An 18,973-nucleotide genomic window follows, 5' to 3' on the forward strand; every position below is an offset into this window, starting at 1 on the left:
AATCCTAAAGTTTAATTTATCCTAGTATATGGTACTCTCTTATTATTATTATTATTATTATTATTATTATTATTATTATTATTTTTTTTTTTTTTTTTACCTTATACAACACTCTTACATAATTACTGTTACGCTGAGATATCTCGCTGCTCGCCGCTATTGACGACAGTGATGTGCGCGCCGTACGACATGGCCTCCGAGTTCTCACTACGCCTCACTGAAACTCCAGAGACTGGGTTAACCATGGCTATACAAGACAATAAATTTATAGTTGAACTTAATTTTGTATGTGATGCAGTCTTAGCAATGAAAGCGCACCTTTCCAGAGGCAATGTAATTTGACCCAGCCAAGTCTGGTTCCTGTTGAGGATTCAGTCGCCCACCACACGCCAGCTACACAGTATGTCACGAATATCCTAGTATGAGTCACTGGTTATTCATCTGTGACAGTCGCAAGCAGCATGCTAAATCCCCAACCAGCACATTGGCATGGTAGGCTTTATGCCCGCATTTCTACCGTCTAGGGCACCATTGGAGTCAAACGCTCACAGGTTCACCCCGACTTGCAAGACAACGATGCTGGCGCGGCTCTGCAAAAACTATACTGCCAATATTCATCCTCGAAATCACGCAATATACCACAATCTTGCAGTGCACTGACGCGTGCCTGCAAGCATTGGTATGAACGTCTCACGAACTGGCTGTGGCCGCTATGGAGCGTATCACGACATCTCAGAACGCTTCTAAGAGCACGTTCTTGTATGCGCCCGTTTGTGCGACGTCTCGTCACTCATCTTTATCCCTTAACATGGACACCAGATAGGAAAGGACAAAAACATTGCTCATGGAAAGGTAGTGCCTCTTATCGCAACGACAGAGGAGATCCCGAACATAGACAAAAATTAACAGCAGTACATTCTTATGCGAGAAAACGCAGCGTGTTATTACTTTAATTAACAATCTTAATCTATTAATGCAACGATTATTGTTCCCCCTCAAAAAAAAGGTTCACATATTTGCCTATTCTATTATGTACACCACTTAATCTACTATTATTCCACGAACTTCTATGTGTGAGAGAGGTGGTGGAGTCCTATGGACTAGCGCCAATCCCTTGTCAGACTCCCCCTCCTCTGACATGCATTACGATTTTCAGGTCTAATTTCAATTTCCTGGTTCTCATGTGGTCCTTGATTTCGCTCTCTCCAGTTACGGTCGCTTTGCCGTTCGTTATTCCTCCTGTCCCAGATTCCTTGTCTAGATTGACCCTGTTCCCTGACGTTCTGGTTTCCGTGTCTCTGGTTTCCATAACCCTGAATTGCGTAACCTTGATTTCCGTAACCCTGGTTTCCTAACTGACGAGCGCGATTATGCGATCTGTCGTCGTCTTCCCTTGCTGGCCCGTCGTATTTGTTGTTTTGCGCCTTCTTCCTGTCCTTTGCGTCTTGTTTATCGAAGACTACTTCGAGTTCGCGCAATAGACTCTTGAATGCTTCTACGTCAGATCCGCACTTGCCGACAAGTGTCTGTTGATACCTAACAGGCAATTTGGAAAAACAAAATTTGATGATTTCTCCCTTGCTATATGGACTATCTAAAAATTGATTCTTCTTGAGTAAATCATCAAAAAATTTGGTTGCGCTTCTATGCCCGGACACTTCCAGTTCAGGACAAAATATTATTTCCTCTTTAATCCTGTCTTGCGTTTCCTTTGACCAGTAGGTCCGCAGGAATGCACCAACAAATTCCTGATAAGTCCGACACGTCGCTGCCACGCCCCGCATCTTTTCCGCAGCTTGGCCTTCGATGTGTCCACACATGAATTGTAATTTGGCCTGGGTTGGCCATGACGACGGTAATGAATTTGTAAATTGCATCACCCAGCTCTTCGGATGCATCGACCCTCCATTATCTTTGAATTTCTGGAATTTTAGTATCGACAGGAAGTGATTGTGATCAAAATTCTGTCCGATCCTCGCACTGGTGTTGTCACTCGTTTCCGATACTTGCACGTCTGCTGAGTGTCCTGATCTATCTTGCTGATAACTGTGATGGGCTACGTCTGCATCACAGTGGAAGTGGCATTCAGCATTCGCTCTTCTAAGTGGGCTGCAATTATTGGAGCTATTACTCTCTGTTTCTGCGTGTGCATTGTTAGTTCCGCACTCTGTCACTGGGCTAGAGCACGGCGGGCTTTTCCTCGGAGACACAATTCTGTGTACTCCATCATTGGTATCCGAACGCGCAGTGCTCGTGTGCCCGTTTCGCTCTAGTTTTGCTATCCGACTTTCTACTTCTTTCATTCGTTTCGTGATGTTCATAACCACAATATTACCTTGAGTCTTTAAGGCCGCTAGGGATTTTGAGTGTGCTTGTGTCGCACGTCGCAAGCGCCCTACGAGTTGAGAAGTTACTTTTGCAATTTTCATTGCCCCTGTTGCTGCCGTTTTGGCTAGGCCTGCTACTTTTTGTGCTACCATTGACATTTGTTTTGCTTCTCCACATTGTTTCTTTATTGTTAGTAATTCCCCACGAATTTCCCCTATATGCGAAATTATTGCCTCAGTGTCCTTCTTACGCTGTTCGTCAGCTTCTTCCTTCTCCTTCTTACGTTGTTTCTCCTCTTCTTCCTTCTCCCTCTTACGCTGTTCGTCAGCTTCTTCTTTCATTGATCGTAGGAAGCTCAGTATAGGGTTAATGTCATCATTTTGATCCTCGTCACACATGGGTGATGTAACTCTGGACACCTGGGCGCTAGAGCTCTGACGTGGCCGAGCTGGCCCCTGTCTGCTCTCGTTCGTTTGATTATAAACTTCTGCTACCGTCTCGACCTGTGTGACTGTCTCTGTTTCATCCTCTACCTCACTATCATAATCACGGCCGCAACGCTGCTCTAAGATTGCGTCCAAATCACCTTCCTCATCAATGACCCTGGCGTCCTGTCCTGCTAAAAATGTGCCCATCTCATCTCCGAACCTATTCCCGTCGGTAAACTGCCCCTTATCCATTATGCTATCCTCTTTTGTTTTAGCGTCGCTCGATAATAGTCGTGCCTTACATCTCGTTATCATTCATGAAAAACAAATTTATCTAAAATGCACAATAAAATTAATCTACTCCATATATTTTTTACACATAGACATAAAGTTTCACCAACGTCGCTCCAACGCTGTAATTATACGCACGATTTGTTATGGTACAGAAACCGCACACAAACCCAACAAAGTGTGATGTGATACGGCCACACCATCAAAGGAACACAAAAACAATGACAAAAAAAATATATACACTGAAAACAAAAACAGTAATCATGCGCCGCTACTTAAAACTAAACGCGGAACTACCAGAAAAAACTTGGGTATTAATCAATAAAAAAAATTAGAGAAAAAAAATTTGAATGTTCGTACTAAGAATACTGTTTGTTAATCAGAAGATTCCAGGAAAGATCCGAGGCTAAGGGTCGCCATATTATGCGAGGTGCCGGGGCTAGCAGTGTATTTAACACTCAATTCTTCTAGAATCTATATATGTTCATGATGCTCTGAGCCCCCCCTATTCTAGCTCCAACTTTTGCTGTTGCACAAGGATAAAAAAAATACGCGAACTGACTCTAATCAACCCTGCCAGTGGAGTAGAAGAGAGTTTGGCACCTGCAATAATTTAATTTGATAAATAAGTTAATTAAGCGAAGGTTTCATTAACATAGTGAGGAATGATGTGGTTGCTCTACCTATTAACAGAATGAAAGTTCTGTCCAAAATAACAATATGATTTATTAAGACTAAACACAAAATAATAAACAACAACACATGAAACATTAACAATACATCAAATTGGCTCTAATTGGATACTTAAACAAACGCTGTGAAAGTGAAGTTGTCCCTAAAACTAGATTGTGAGGATTATGACGAAGTGATATGTGCAGCCAATTCCTAGCAACTCAATTCTTAGAGAAAACACATAGCCAACCCAACATTAATTGCTGCTACCCAAGACAGAACAAAGTTAGAAAAAGACGAACAGGCGCGCTCTGCTGAGCTCTGATTGTCACCTAGGAAAATCCCTATCTGCCGGTGCTGCGGACATACATTACCAAACCGACTTCTTGACTCCCAGGACACGATCTGCCGTACCGGAGCCGCTGGCTGGTTGCTTCGACGTCCTCGACCGAAAGGCGAGAGCCAACTACTACCAGAGCACCCGTACAAAACCGAACACAGAACATTCCCGCCCCCACGACAGTGGCCGTGGTTAAACGTTCCAATCAGCAATTCGAAAACAGGCGGAAAATTCCACTCCATTGCCGGAACGCAACCATTCCACCAATGGAGATTCTTGGCGCCAATTTCTGCGCCGATCCTGCTACGTCACAGAGCTATGCCCTGAGCAAGCCAATCACAGTTACTATTTTGCAGAAAGCGCGGGAATTTTCCCGCCACAGCTGCCTGGGTACACAAGTCATTCCCACGCCTCGCTGGTAGCCCGCCAGAAAGTGTTTTCGCTACGTTTCTGCGAAGTAACGGAACCTCTAGCCCAGCCGCTACTTCTGGCCCTGTGGGTGTGCCTCTTGACAATGTTGGCGTCTGGAAAGCATTCACTCGACCCCCTCACACCTGTCGGCTTATCCTTTCAAAGTCAGACCGAGCCCGCCTGTCACTGGACCACCCGGGTGACGAGAGACGCTGCGTGGGAAGTCCGCGTGTGAAGGAATAGCAACTTTCCACCGCATGCAATTAGAGAGGAGAATCGTAAGATAGAAATATGAGAGGAGGTTCATGCCACCTCTCAACTTTGCGCACACATTTGCGATCGCGGCGCGCCAGCGATAAAGCCAGAGTGAAATATCCACAACATTTCTCATATTTCATAAACGGTTTGAGACATCGAAATCAGATTTTAGGAGATGATAACATGCAAAGAGGAGAGTATTTTACCATACCGTTATTATATATTATCTACCACATTAGTGCAATAACCACACTTTTTTTAGTGAAAGAGAGTAATTTTTACGGGCCATCGATAGCTGTTGCAACAAGAAATGTTATGGGTTTTGGAACAACATATGTGAAGACATTCTACTTTTTTTTTGTACTGAGGTTGAGCTTTTTCATAAGCTACTGACTTTATGTTTCATCAGTTCCTCATTTCATACACTCAATAAACAACTATTTCAGAATTCTCATCTGTGCAACATGTTAGAGAAGTGAGACAGCGTAAATTCCGTTGTGTTTTAGCAAAAGAACCAAATTTTGACATGGCAACCAGAGAAATGTGTAGGTTTTACCCAGAATTTGCCACTGATGACGATCTTCTGAGTTATAAATGGTTAACAAGCAAGGCGAAAATAGATCACCGCATTTTCGGTGCATTCCTTTTAGATACTAACGAAAGCAGAGGTGACAGTGGATCTCTTTGAATGGCCACCATGCCAGTGCGGGCGTGGAGGGGCCCCCCATTGAATGTTTACATAAAATGTGCGCGCAGACTTCAGTTTAGAATGGCACTTCCCCTCTAGAGCTCGGCACTTCCCCTACGGAGCACGGCACTTCCCCTCCGGAGCTCGGCACTTCCCCTCCGGAGCTCGGCACTTCCCCTCCGGCGATCGGCACTTCCCCTCCGGCGATCGGCACTTGGCCTCCGGCGCTCAGAGATGTCACTAAACCCGCCCAAAGATGTAAACAACCGTGCATGAGAAGAGCCTATTACACGGTGGGGGTCCGACGACCGATCAGTTCCAGTCATTCCACCAGGAAGGAGGTACACGGCTCGGGTTGTCTGTAGTTCAATCATGCTTAGATGGTCAATACCGCGGTTCGATCGCGTCTGCATTGTTACTTTGTGCCAGGGAGGGCTCTCAACAAGGGAAGTGTCCAGGCGTCTCGGAGCGAACCAGTCGTTTTACGACTCAAACTATGCGCAACAGACCGAATGGATCGTTGAGGATTGGCATCACGTTCTCTTCCCCGGTGAGTGTCGCGTATGTATTGAACCACGCAATCGTCGGAGACGTATTTGGAGGCAACCCGGTAGGGCCGAACGCCTTAGACACACTGTCCAGCGGGTGCAGCAAGGTGGAGGTTCCCTGCTGTTTTGGGGTGTCATTATGTGGGGCCGACGTACGCCGCTGGTGGTCACGGAAGGCGCCGTAACGGCTGTGCAGTACGTGAATGCCATCCTCCGACCGATGGTGCAACCGTATCGGCAGCATATTGGCGAGGCATTCGTCTTCATGGATGACAATTCGTGACCCCCCCCCCCCCCCTCGAGCACCTGTGAAGGATTTCCTTCAGGATAACGGCATCGCTCGACGCTCGACTAGAGTGGCCAGCATGTTCTCCAGACGTGAATCCCATCGAACATGCCTGGGATGCATTGGAAAGGGGTGTTTATGGCCGACCTGACCAACTAACTACTCTGAGGGATCTACGCCGAATCGCCGTTGAGGAGTGGGACAATCAGGATCAACAGTGCCTCGATGAGCTTGTGGACAGTATGCCACGACGAATACAGGCATGCATCAATGCAAGAGGACCGGCTACTGGGTATTTGAGGTACCGGTGTGTACATCAATCTGGACCACCACCTCTGAAGGTCTCGCTGTATGGTGGTACAACATGCAATGTGTGGTTTTCACGTACAATAAAAAGAGCAGTAATGACTCTATGTTGATCTCTGTTCCAATTTTCTTTATAGGTTTCGGAGCTCTCGGACCCGAGGTGATGCAAAGCTTTCTTTGATTTGTGTATTTGCTTTAAAGAAAAATGAACATGGGCTTCATAGCGTCCCCCTCTCTTCCTTGGTATTAAAGTGTTTTAATTTTAAAGTAAGAAGTGCTCAGGATTGTTGGGGAAAAAGTAATTTAATACACTGTTGCCGTCGTGTGTATTCTGCACGCTCATTAATCCGACTTACATATACGCCGACGATAATCAAGGTTGCTGCGCATCCTCAAATATCAGTAAAATGGCTACAGTTTTGGTTGTAATTGTTTAATTACGTTATCCAAACTCGAACCAGCTGAAAGATAATCAGAAGTGGCACGAAACTGTTACTGTTATTGCCCGATAAATTAATTGTTGCGAAGAGACATGCGATATAACCACCAACGTAGCGTAAGGATTTGTACTCACGATAAATAATTTCATTGATATGACACTGGTTTCAGTTTAGGTTAAGCGTCTCCCTGACTGTTACAAAACTAATTGCAAACTTAAAGATACCGTGAAGCAAGCCGAGCCTACTGCAGTAAATTCTATCCGCGCAATTCCGGAAAAGTTCTGATAAAATTAACTCCACAACTATTAACAGTTGAAAATTATTTTCAATATTCAACATATTTATTATGTTAACTTGAGGGTGAAGCCCAATATTTAATATTTTAGTCGAATTCCATGTAATGGCCGCCTGTGCGCTATTACGACGAAAGAAAGCCAGATGGGCAATCTTCTACACAACTCGCTTTAAATAGTTACTGTCCACCAAGAGAGAGAGGCTTGCATAAGAACAGGAGAACTTCACTTTCCACCGTATATTGTACCAGAAAATACGTACATCAAATACTGAATGCGTCAGAACGACAGAGAGACTTAATTCTTCCACAGCAAAGGCAAAAATCTTTTTTAACAGTAATGAGAGAAGACGGCCATGGTTACGAAGACTGTCTTTACATTGTATAGTTACTCTATGATACTAAAATACATGTTTTATTAACATTTTTAACACAAAAATATCATGTTATCGAGATGAAGGGACGATTTTTACCGACATAAATACACTCAGTTTTGTACTTTCTGTACACCTCACATGTACACGTCTGGTATAGGTTTCGTTTAATTTTTATTTGGCTTTCAAGGAGACGTCACACCTTTTTATAGGAATTTCAATGTAACTTAATTTCGCACTGGAATACGTTTTTGCTGGATGCCGTAGTTTTCGCTTTATACGAAAAAAAAAGTACAAAAGCGAACTTCAAACGCATCCCCACCCCCTCTCACCCAGGCCCCAGCGGTCAGGATTTCTATTGCGTTGTTCGTGGCAGTCCCTCCAACAACTGTATGAAAATTTGATACTGTACAAATTATTTGGCACATTCGACCTTTTTTCGTCTTCATTGACTGCCCTTAGTACACCACCAGCTTAGTCGAGCTCTTGCAAAGTATTAAAACTGACGTATGCGTAAATTTTACCTTATAATTTCGTGAATCTTATAATTAAATGTTTCCCTGAGACATTTAAGTCTCTTCATTGTCTACGATAATCAGTACTGTCTCGCGTGTTGCTACATTTCTTCTGAATCCAAGGTGATCTTTCCCGGAGGTCGGCTTCTACTAGTTTTTCCATCCTATGTGTAAAGGATTCGTGTTAGTGTTTTGCAACCGTGACTTATTACACTGATAGTTCGGTAATTTTCTCAACGGTCAGCAGCTGCTTTCTTTGGAATCGGAATTATTGTATTCTTCTTAAAGTCTACAGGTATTTCGCCTCTCTCATACATCTCGCTCACCGGATGGTAGAGTTTTGTCACGGCTGGCTCTCCCAAGGCTATCAGTATCTCCAACGGAATGTCGCTTACTACCGTGGTCTTGTTTCGACTTAAGTCTTTATTTAGGTGCTTTGACAAAGTGTTCACGCAGTATCTTACCTTCCTTCGCATCTCCATTGTCTAAATCATTTTGTAATTCAATTTGATCTTCATATGCAAACAGTCTACGAAGACTGCTCAGATTTTCTCCTAATTCCTTTATACAGGGTCATTCCGTGTTGATGTTGCAAACTTTCAGAGATGACGGAAAAAGGTAAATGTTTTCATCTGAGGAAAGGGACCTGTATGCGGTAACGACCGAGTGGAAGATTGTACGTGATAACCGTTATGATATTTCTGACAATGCATCTCTTCGAATTCAAGCTATTTGCTTTCCACCCTTTGGGAGGTGCTGGTACGGACCAAAAGCAGAAAAAATGTGCAGTAAACATGACCCCTGAAGTGCATACCTTAAGTGTATGGGCACTTGTTCCTCTTTGCTAGTTTGACACACATCTGTTCTGCTATACTAGCGCTAGTAGCTCCGAAGGTACGCACTTAAGAGCGCGCGTGTATACCGCACATTTCTTCCTGTTTCGGTTCGTACTATCTCTTCCCAAAGTATGTAAAACTTACAGTAGAACAGATCCGCAGTCTGAAGAATCAAAACGATTATCACGTACAGATTCTGGTCTTACGTAAAATCGGTAAGCGGGTCGAAGGCTTCCATCCAGTCACTCACTGATTAGTCTGGCCTGGCAACGGAAGACAGCAAAACGAAAGCTGAAATTTTAAATTTAGCATTTGAGAAATCTTTCACGCAGGAGGATCGTACAAACATACCGCCGTCTGAGTCTCGTACAGATTCCCGTATGGAGGTCATAGTGATAGACATCCCTGGGGTTCTGAAGAAGCTGAATGGGTTGAAAATTAATAAATCACCAGGTCCTGATGGGATTCCAATTCGCTTTTACAGAGAGTACTCCTTACTTAGCTTGCATTTATCGCGAATCTCTTGCCCAACGTAAAGTCCAGAGCGACTGGAAAAAAGGGCAGGTGACGCTTGTATATAAGAAGGGTAGAAGGACAGATCCTCAAAATTACAGAGCAATATCCTTAACATCGGTTTGTTGCAGGATTCTCGAACATATTCTCAGTTCGAATATAGTGAATTTCCTTGAGACAGAGAAGTTGCTGTCCATGCATCAGCACGGCTTTAGAAAGCATCGCTCCTGCGAAACGCAACTCGCCCTTTTTTCACATGATATCTTGCGAACCGTGGATGAAGGGTATCAGACGGATGCCATATTCCTTGACTTCCGGAAAGCGTTTGACTCGGTGCCCCACTGCAAACTCCTAAATAAGGTACGAGCGAATGGGATTGGTTCCCAAGTATGTGAGTGGCTCGAAGACTTCTCAAGTAATAGAACCCAGTACGTTGTCCTCGATGGTGAGTGTTCATCGCAGGTGAGGGTATCATCTGGAGTGCCCCAGGGAAGTGTGGTAGGTCCGCTGTTGTTTTCTATCTACACAAACGATCTTTTGGATAGGGTGGATAGCAATGTGCGGCTGTTTGCTGATGATGCAGTGGTGTACGGGAAGGTGTCGTCGTTGAGTGACTGTAGGAAGATACGAGATGACTTGGACAGGATTTGTGATTGGTGTAAAGAATGGCAGCTAACTCTAAATACAGATAAATTTAAATTAATGCAGATGAATAGGAAAAAGAATCCCGTAATGTCTGAATACTCCATTAGTAGTGTAGCGCTTGACAGAGAGAAGAGGAGGAGGAGATGAGTGTTTAACGTCCCGTCGACAACGAGGTCATTAGAGACGGAGCGCAAGCTCGGGTGAGGGAAGGATGGGGAAGGAAATCGGCCGTGCCCTTTCAAAGGAACCATCCCGGCATTTGCCTGAAGCGATTTAGGGAAATCACGGAAAACCCAAATCAGGATGGCCGGAGACAGGATTGAACCGTCGTCCTCCCGAATGCGAGTCCAGTGTGCTAACCACTGCGCCACCTCGCTCGGTCGCTTGACAGAGTCACGTCTATTAAATATTTGGGCGTGACACTGCAGAGCGATATGAAGTGGGACAAGCATGTAATGGCAGTTGTGGGGAAGGCGGATAGTCGTCTTCGGTTCATTGGTAGAATTTTGGGTAGATGTGGTTCATCTGTAAAGGAGACCGCTTATGAAACACTAATACGACCTATTCTTGAGTACTGCTCGAGCGTTTGGGATCCCTATCAGGTAGGATTGAAGGAGGACATACAAGCAATTCAGAGGCGGGCTGCTAGATTAGTTACTGGTAGGTTTGATCATCACGCGAGTGTTACGGAAATGCTTCAGGAACTCGGGTGGGAGTCTCTAGAGGAAAGGAGGCGTTCTTTTCGTGGATCGCTACTGAGGAAATTTAGAGAACCAGCATTTGAGGCTGACGGCAGTACAATTTTACTGCCGCCAACTTACATTTCGCGGAAAGACCACAAAGATAAGAGAGATTAGGGCTCGTACAGAGCCATATAGGCAGTCATTTTTCCCTCATTCTGTTTGGGAGTGGAGCAGGGAGAGTACATGCTAGTTGTGGTACGAGGTACACTCTGCCACGCACCGTATGGTGGATTGCGGATTAACTTTGGACCGGGTCGTTTCCAGACCAGGGACCGCTACCTCAAGTACTCATGTTTACCTTTCCCTGTAATTCCTGAACTCCTGTAACGTAATCACAGAACCATTGCCTACAGATCTGAGACAGCAGAGCGTCTGTGACACTTCCTCGATAATACTTCAGTTTCTGTGGATGAGTGCACGTAAGTTACTACGAAGTGTGACATTTCTGACAGGAAATGTGGTTAGGACGCACTTGTGAGAAACGGCGTCAAAATGGCTCTGGAAATCTGGAAATATGTTTAACTCGAGACCCGCTGGCTACCCCAATTTGTGCGGATAAAGAGCCAGTTGTTGCGTCTCACATGAAGGAAACCGGTGACAGTACGGAGGTGACAACGACGCTTTACGTTCGTCGCTACTGCAGTTCCCGGTCCGGACCAGACAGGCGGAGAGGGTGGGGACGCGGCTGGCGCGCAGGTGCGTGGCCGTGCGTGGCCGTGCGTGGCCGTGCGTGGCAGTTGCGTTGCGCGGTCACGCACCGGACGGCGCTCGATCACGGCCCCTGTGGTTGTCACCTGCGGGCTGCCGGCCGTCTTCCGGCGGAAGGCGCAGCCCAACTCACCGCAGCGGCAGCGGCAAGAATCTGAGCGCGGCTCAGCTCACAGGTGAGGCAGAGCGGCGACACGCGGCTCACGTGTCGTACAACGGATTTCACAACACTGACGGATCTCCGTACCCTTCTATAGTCCAACTCAAGAGCGAGCAGCGCTTTTGGTGGGGGAAGTGGCCTTTCCCGGAAGAACGCTGTCACCGGCCTACAGGGGCACCCACAATCTGTTGCCCGTTACCTGTCTAGAGGTGCAGTTCGGCGTGCAGCGATATACGTCTTTTCTGTTCGTGGGATCTTAGTTGCCAGTGTCAGTTAACTTTGTATACTTACTGATGTACTTCGATGTCCGGAAGTGATGGATAATCGTCTAGCATTGCAAGAAAATGTGCAGAATAGGAAGAAGAGGAGGTATTTGCGGAGTAACGAGCTTTCGATCGTCTCTAATGTTATTACAGCGTGTATTAAAGAGGCGACCCAAAAAGAACTGTTGGCTAATATTACCAGTCCCAATCAAAGGGCTGCAATCTATGCAGAGGTCAGCCTCACCTAATAGTGCGCATAAGGAAGGTACGGAAAAATGAGCCGCACGGTTTACTGGAATCGCCACGAAGGAAAACAAATAATTTTGGGGGGATACCCATCGTTATAGACAGTTTCAAAATCACGTAAAACCTTTGATGCTAATGGAACACTAAATGTGTAACTCGGTCACTATTCACTTGATTCTAAGACAGATTGCTTAAAACACGTGCGCAATAGCTATTCTAAACACTGCTGAAATTTCCTTCGAAACATGTACACCGATTCTGGACTTCAAAGCAAAAATGATGACTAACTGACAACCTGAGCTGCCGACAGGTGTTGCTGATATCGAGGTATATCAACAACACCCGTCGGCTGCTCAGGTTGTCAGTTAGTCATCACTTATTCCAGGGAAAAACTGCAGGGTCATCAACAGTAACTGTTCTTTCGAGAACAAGTTACTGCCTTCGTATATATATTCAAAGCAAAAAGCTTGACATTCGAGGTGTGTTCATATATTTATTTTTTGATAAGAACTTTATTTGTTAATCTACAGCAATGTTATCTTCTTCAGAATACTATACCAGTGCTTTTTCAAATTCCCGTAACACTTTAGGAGCTATTTCTTCGGGACAGTTTATAGGTCTCTTAACTGTGCATTTTTAATCTCATTCATGCTTGTAAAACCGCTGTCCTTTGAGGCCTGCTTTGAAATGTTTATACCACTTGTCTGCCCTTGGTTTTCTCATAACGGGCTCACCAAAAGCAATATTTACCATTTCTAAAAATTTCATACACTTTATTCCATTCTTATAACAAAATTTAATACAGATTCTGTAATTTACTTTTATACAAAACAAATAATCGTTGATGCTACCAAAACACATGTAACCTTTCTGACAGCTGACAACAGAGTAAATACACGTACATACATTGTACACATACTTCTGAGGCATGTTTACAAAGACAGTGACAAAAAAGTGGTGCAAATCGGACTAATACAACACTCAAAAGTATAAATTTCTGCTTACTTTTTAAACACGCTTCGTGTTGCAAGAATTGTTAAGTTTCAGTGCAGTCCACAAAATAAGAATAAGCCTTAAATTCTTCAGACTGATTGCATTATATGGCTTTCGTTTTACGAATAGCAGTAGAGGAACATACTTTCACATGAACAGGCATTTGGTTCTATGTTTGTAGTAGAATCCTGACTTCCTTTCTTATGTTAATATTACTTACTCTATAATGTTGTGTTTCGGAAGAAGCTATCGTTTTTTTTATTCCTTATGCTCTTAATGCATTTGTCTGAAAATGAACGCAGCCGAGACGTATCTGAACACGACGTCGCCACAGATTGAAATCGCGCGCCGCGGCAGGGCCGGCAGGCACTACGTTGTGAAACGGCCTGTAGAAGCGCCCTGCGACGTAGCTGGGTAGGCAGAGTGGGGACTCGCTCGCCCGCCCGCTCTTCAGTTTACCGACAGACTACAGTAACTCTTCCCATATGACCACACTCGCAGCATGTCATTCTGAACGGACGCAAGTATTCAAACGTACAGGCTGACAATTATTGAACAATATGAGATAAAATCGTCATAACGTCTGAACGCTTTGGACGTTCGAACTGCACGGTTGGCCGCGGGGCAAGATGGGAATTAGTATGGTTTGGTTTAGCGACGAAGCCCACGTTCATTTGGATGGATTAAGTACAATTGCTGCATTTAGGTGACCGACAATCCGCATTTCGCTATCGAAAAGTCTCTTCACGCTCAACAAGTGACTCTGTGGTGTGCAGTGTCCAGTCACGGAATAATAGGTGCGATATTCCTTAATGGGACGGTGACTACCGAACGGTACGTGAAGGCATTGGAAGACGATTTCATCGACATTATCCAAAGCGACCCTGATTTCGACAAGATGTGGTTCATGAATAACGGAGGTCGACCCCATCGAAGCAGGACAGTGGTTGATGTACTGGAGGAGGAGTTTGGGGACCGCATTCTGACTCTGTGGTACCCAGAGGCCAATGGCATGGGCCTCAATTGGCCCCCATATTCTCCGGATCTCAACACATGCGACTCCTTTTGTGGGGCGATATTAAAGACAAGGTGTACAGCAGTAACACCAAAACCATTGCTGAGCTGAAAACAGCCATTCAGGAGGTCATCGGCAGAATCGATGTTGCACACTTCAGCGAGTCATGCAGAATTTCGCTTTTTGTCTGTACCACATCGTCGCCAATGGTGGTAGGTGTGGTGTCACCGCCAGACACCACACTTGCTAGGTGGTAGCCTTTAAATCGGCCGCGGTCCGTTAGTGTACGTCGGACCCGCGTGTCGCCACTATCAGTGATTGCAGACCGAGCGCCGCCACACGGCACGTCTAGTCTAGAGAGACTCCCTAGCACTCGCCCCAGTTGTACAGCCGACTCTGCTAGCGATGGTTCACTTACTACATACGCTCTCATTTGCAGAGACGACAGTTTAGCATAGCCTTCAGCCACGTCATTTGCTACGACTTAGCAAGGCGCCATATTCAGTTACTATGTCTTCTGAACAGATAATATTGTGAATCATGTACCTTCAAGAGCGACGTTCATCATTAATGGATTAAAGTTAAGTATCAAACTAATTACGTCCGCTTTCTGAATTCTAATTCCTTGTCATGTTCCAGACCTCACGTCAGTATAGTTCTTCCGTTCTCACGCTAGCCTGCGTGAGCTAAAACGCGTGCATTTCGGCCTCCTCTAGTAAAACGGTGTTGGGTCTTCCGCCAACACAACAGTAGGCACATCGAACATGTCATAACCTAAATCCGAATATGTGTAGTGACATTTACATGTTGAATAAAGTGTGTGCTCGCCGTAGATTGTAACGAATTTACCTTTTTTTTCCATGTAGTTCAATAACTGTCACCCTGTAAAAGTAACTTCAGGCCTGACCCAAGGCAGTGTTACAGGACCTTTACTTTTCAGAACATACTAGAAATGACATGGTGGACAACGCCGGAATTTCCATCACGCTTTTCGCAGACGGTGATGCTCTCGTATACAGGGAAGTCGCAACGCTGGAAAATTATAGTACCAATGCAGGAATACCTCCAAGGGATCGACAACTTAGGCAGGAAGTGTCAGTTAAACCTCAACATAGCAAATTTGCGGATACAACAACAGAAAGACCCTCTACTGCATGATTAATTGAGTACCTGGCATTGCCTGCGTACGTCTTTATTCTAGTCTTCTATTACCCCATCTCTGCTTCCTTCCTCAACCTCCCTCCCTCCATTGTCCCTCCATCCATTCATCCACCCACCCTCCCTCCCTCCATTGTCCCTCCATCTATTCATCCACCCAACCTCCGTCCCTCCATTGTCCCTCCATCATCCACGCAACCTCCGTCCCTTCATTGTCCCTCCATCCATTCATCCACACAACCTCCCTCCCTCCCTAATCCCTCCCTCCCTCCCTAATCCCTCCCTCCCTCCCTCCCTCCCTCCTTCCCTCCCTAATCCCTCCCTCCCTCCCTCTCCCTCCCTCTCTCTCTCTGTCTCTTCCTCTCTCTCTCTCCCTCTCTCTCTCGCCATCCATCCATCCATCCAACCTCCCACTCTCCATCCATCCTCCTTGCATCCCCCCTTGACCCATCCTCCATCCAGCCATCTTCCCTCCATCTCTCCATGCATCCTGTATCCATCCTCCCTCCCTCCATCCAATTTCCCTCCCTTCATCCATCCATCCATCCATCCAATCTCGCTCCATCCATCCTCCCTTCATCCATTCTCTATTCACTTCTCTATCTTCGTTCCATCCTCTCTCCATGTGTCAACCCTCCTTCCATCCATCCTCCCTCCAACGATCCTCCCTCTCTCTCTCAGTCACTCACTGTCCATCTCTTTCTCCCCCCGCTCTGTCTGTCTCCTCCGTCCATATCCATCTGTCTCATACACTCCTACTCCCACTGTTCAGCTTCTCCCCAGTCTCTCAATATCTCCTCCTCCATCCTATCCCTGTCTGTCTCGTCCTTCTCTGCACACCCTCTGTCCCACTTTCCTCTGTTCATCACTGCCACCCCCATAGAATATTGGTGGTTCTTATCACCAAAGTAATTCCGTCCATAAAATAAATAAATTGTGCACTAAGTTTGGTTGCATTACAACCAGCCAATTAGGAGGAGATTTTTAACTACAGCTTCACCTGTGTAGGCACATATCGTCGTCATCATCATCAACTTTAACACTATCAACACATCATCGTCGTCCTCGTAGTCATCACGATCATTATCATAATTGTGCTCAACATCGTCGTTATCATGATCACCAATATCATCAAATGTTCAAATGTGTGTGATATCTTATTGGACTTAACTGCTAAGGTCATCAGTCCCTAAGCTTACACACTACTTAACCTAAATTATCGTAAGGACAAACACACACACCCATGCCCGAGGGAGGACTCGAACCTCCACCGGGACCAGCCACACAGTTCATGACTGCATCGCCCTAGACCGCTCGGCTAATCCCGCGCAGCACCAATATTATCATCACGATCATCATGGTGCCCATAATGACAGTCATCAACATACTATTTAAGACGATGATCATGAAGGTCATCATGATTCTCACGATCATTATCCTTAGCGTGATTTTTTAATATTAAGTCCTAGCGATATTAAAAAAAAGAAGCCGTAGTGACGTGTCCTTTTTATTTGCAGCCGGCAGCAGACTTGACGTCCAGGGCTGGGAACGGCCGCCCTACAGGCTGTGCGCCCAGAGGGACTGCAGCTGGGGCGTGGGCTGACGCCGGCTGCCCGCCGGGTCCCCGGTGTGGTCCGGCGCGTCAGCGGCGTCGCGACGCCCACGGCGCAGCGCGGACAGATGCGGCGCCCGCCGCCCCGCGACACTGACAGAGGCTCGCGGTCTGCCGCCTCATCTGTCAGTCCCCCCCCCCCCCCCCCCCTCTCCACAACCTGACCACCACTCACGGCAGCAGCGTCCACGCCCGTCCATATTAATGGACGAACAACGGGGCAGCAGCGCCTCTAGCCCACAGCCCGGCGGTCACTATGTTACGCTCGCCGTCGACATTGCCACAGCGGCGCTGACGTCATATACTACTGTGCCACGTCCACGGTCCGGGACATTACACAGGTTACTTACACGAAAACTATGTCGGATTCTATCGATCATTCACGTTTGCAGTCGAGAGTTTTCGATAGTCCTTTCCCTAGAGATCATTTACAGTGAAGGCGAAAAGAAACTGGTACACCTGCCCAATATCGTGTTGTGTAACACGCACAAGTGCCGCAACACGACGTGGTATGGACTCGACTAATGTCTGAAGTAGTGCTGGAGGGAATTCACGCCACGAATCCTCCAGGGCTGCCCATACATCCGTAACAGCTCGAAGGGGTGGACATCTCTTCTAAACAGCACGTTGCAAGTGATACCAGATATGCTCGATAATGTTCATGTCTGGGGGGTTTGGTGGGCAGCGAAGGCGTTTAAACTCAGAAGAGTGTTCCTGGGGCCACTCTGTAGCAATTCTGGACGTGTGGGGTGTCGCATTGTCCTGCTGCATTTGCCAAAATCCGTAGGAACGCATGATGGTCATGATTGGATGCAGGTGATCGGATAGGATGCTTACGTACGTGTCACCTGTCAAAGTCGAATCTATACGTATCAGGGGTCACATATCACTGTAAATGCACTCCATCATATCGCTCTACCAGCTTCAACAGTCCCCTGCTGACATGCAGAGTCCATACCTGTACACGTCCATCCGCTCGATACAATTTGAAACGACACCCGTCCGACCACGCAACATGTTTCCAGTCATCAACAGTCGAATGTCGGTGCTGATGGGCCCAGGCTAGGCGTGAATCTCTGTGTCGTGCAGTCACCAAGGGTACACGAGAGGACCTTCGGACGATGACACTTGTTCTTAGTTCAAAATGGTTCAAATGGCTCTGAGCACTATGGGACTTAACATCTGAGGCCATCACTCCCCTAGAACTTAGAACTACTTAAACCTAACTAACCTAAGGACATCACCCACATCCATGGCCGAGGCAGGATTCGAACCTGCGACGTAGCGGTCGCGCGGTTCCAGACCGTAGCGCCTAGAACAGCTCGGCCACACACACAAACTGTCAAAACTGCTCAAATTGAAAGGAAACAGCCCTCGGTCACTATTTTTAACGAATTAACCGGGTTTCAACACTACTAGGAGTGTCTTCTTCAGAATTTAAATCAAAGGATTATCTAGAACATGGTCACAGAATTATGACTAAAAATGTATGATAAGTACAGAATCGTCGTGAATGGCTGGCAGTATTTATATGTCATTTATAAAATAATACATATGCCAAAAGGGCATTAGTCACAAAGATATTTAAGATAACAAATTGTGATGGCGAGCCACTAAGGGCTGCTCGTTACTTACACGGTTACAGGTTGCAAGCGGACTGAGGCGCCCGCGTTGACAAATGCGACCAGGTGAACATGGCAGTGCAACGGGCGCGCCATCTCTTAGCCGCAGTTTTAAAAAAGAAAATACTAAATACAAGTATGGCCAGTAATTTTAATAAACAATGTGAAATAAGGGGATTAGTCGCTACCTGTAACTGACAAATATTTTTCATACTAATTACAATTTTGATATTGACGATCTCTGGACGATAATTGATGAACATTTAGAAATCTGTAAACTAG

The sequence above is a fragment of the Schistocerca americana genome, chromosome 9, assembly GCF_021461395.2.
Source record: "Schistocerca americana isolate TAMUIC-IGC-003095 chromosome 9, iqSchAmer2.1, whole genome shotgun sequence".
NCBI classification, from domain to species: Eukaryota; Metazoa; Arthropoda; class Insecta; order Orthoptera; family Acrididae; genus Schistocerca; species Schistocerca americana.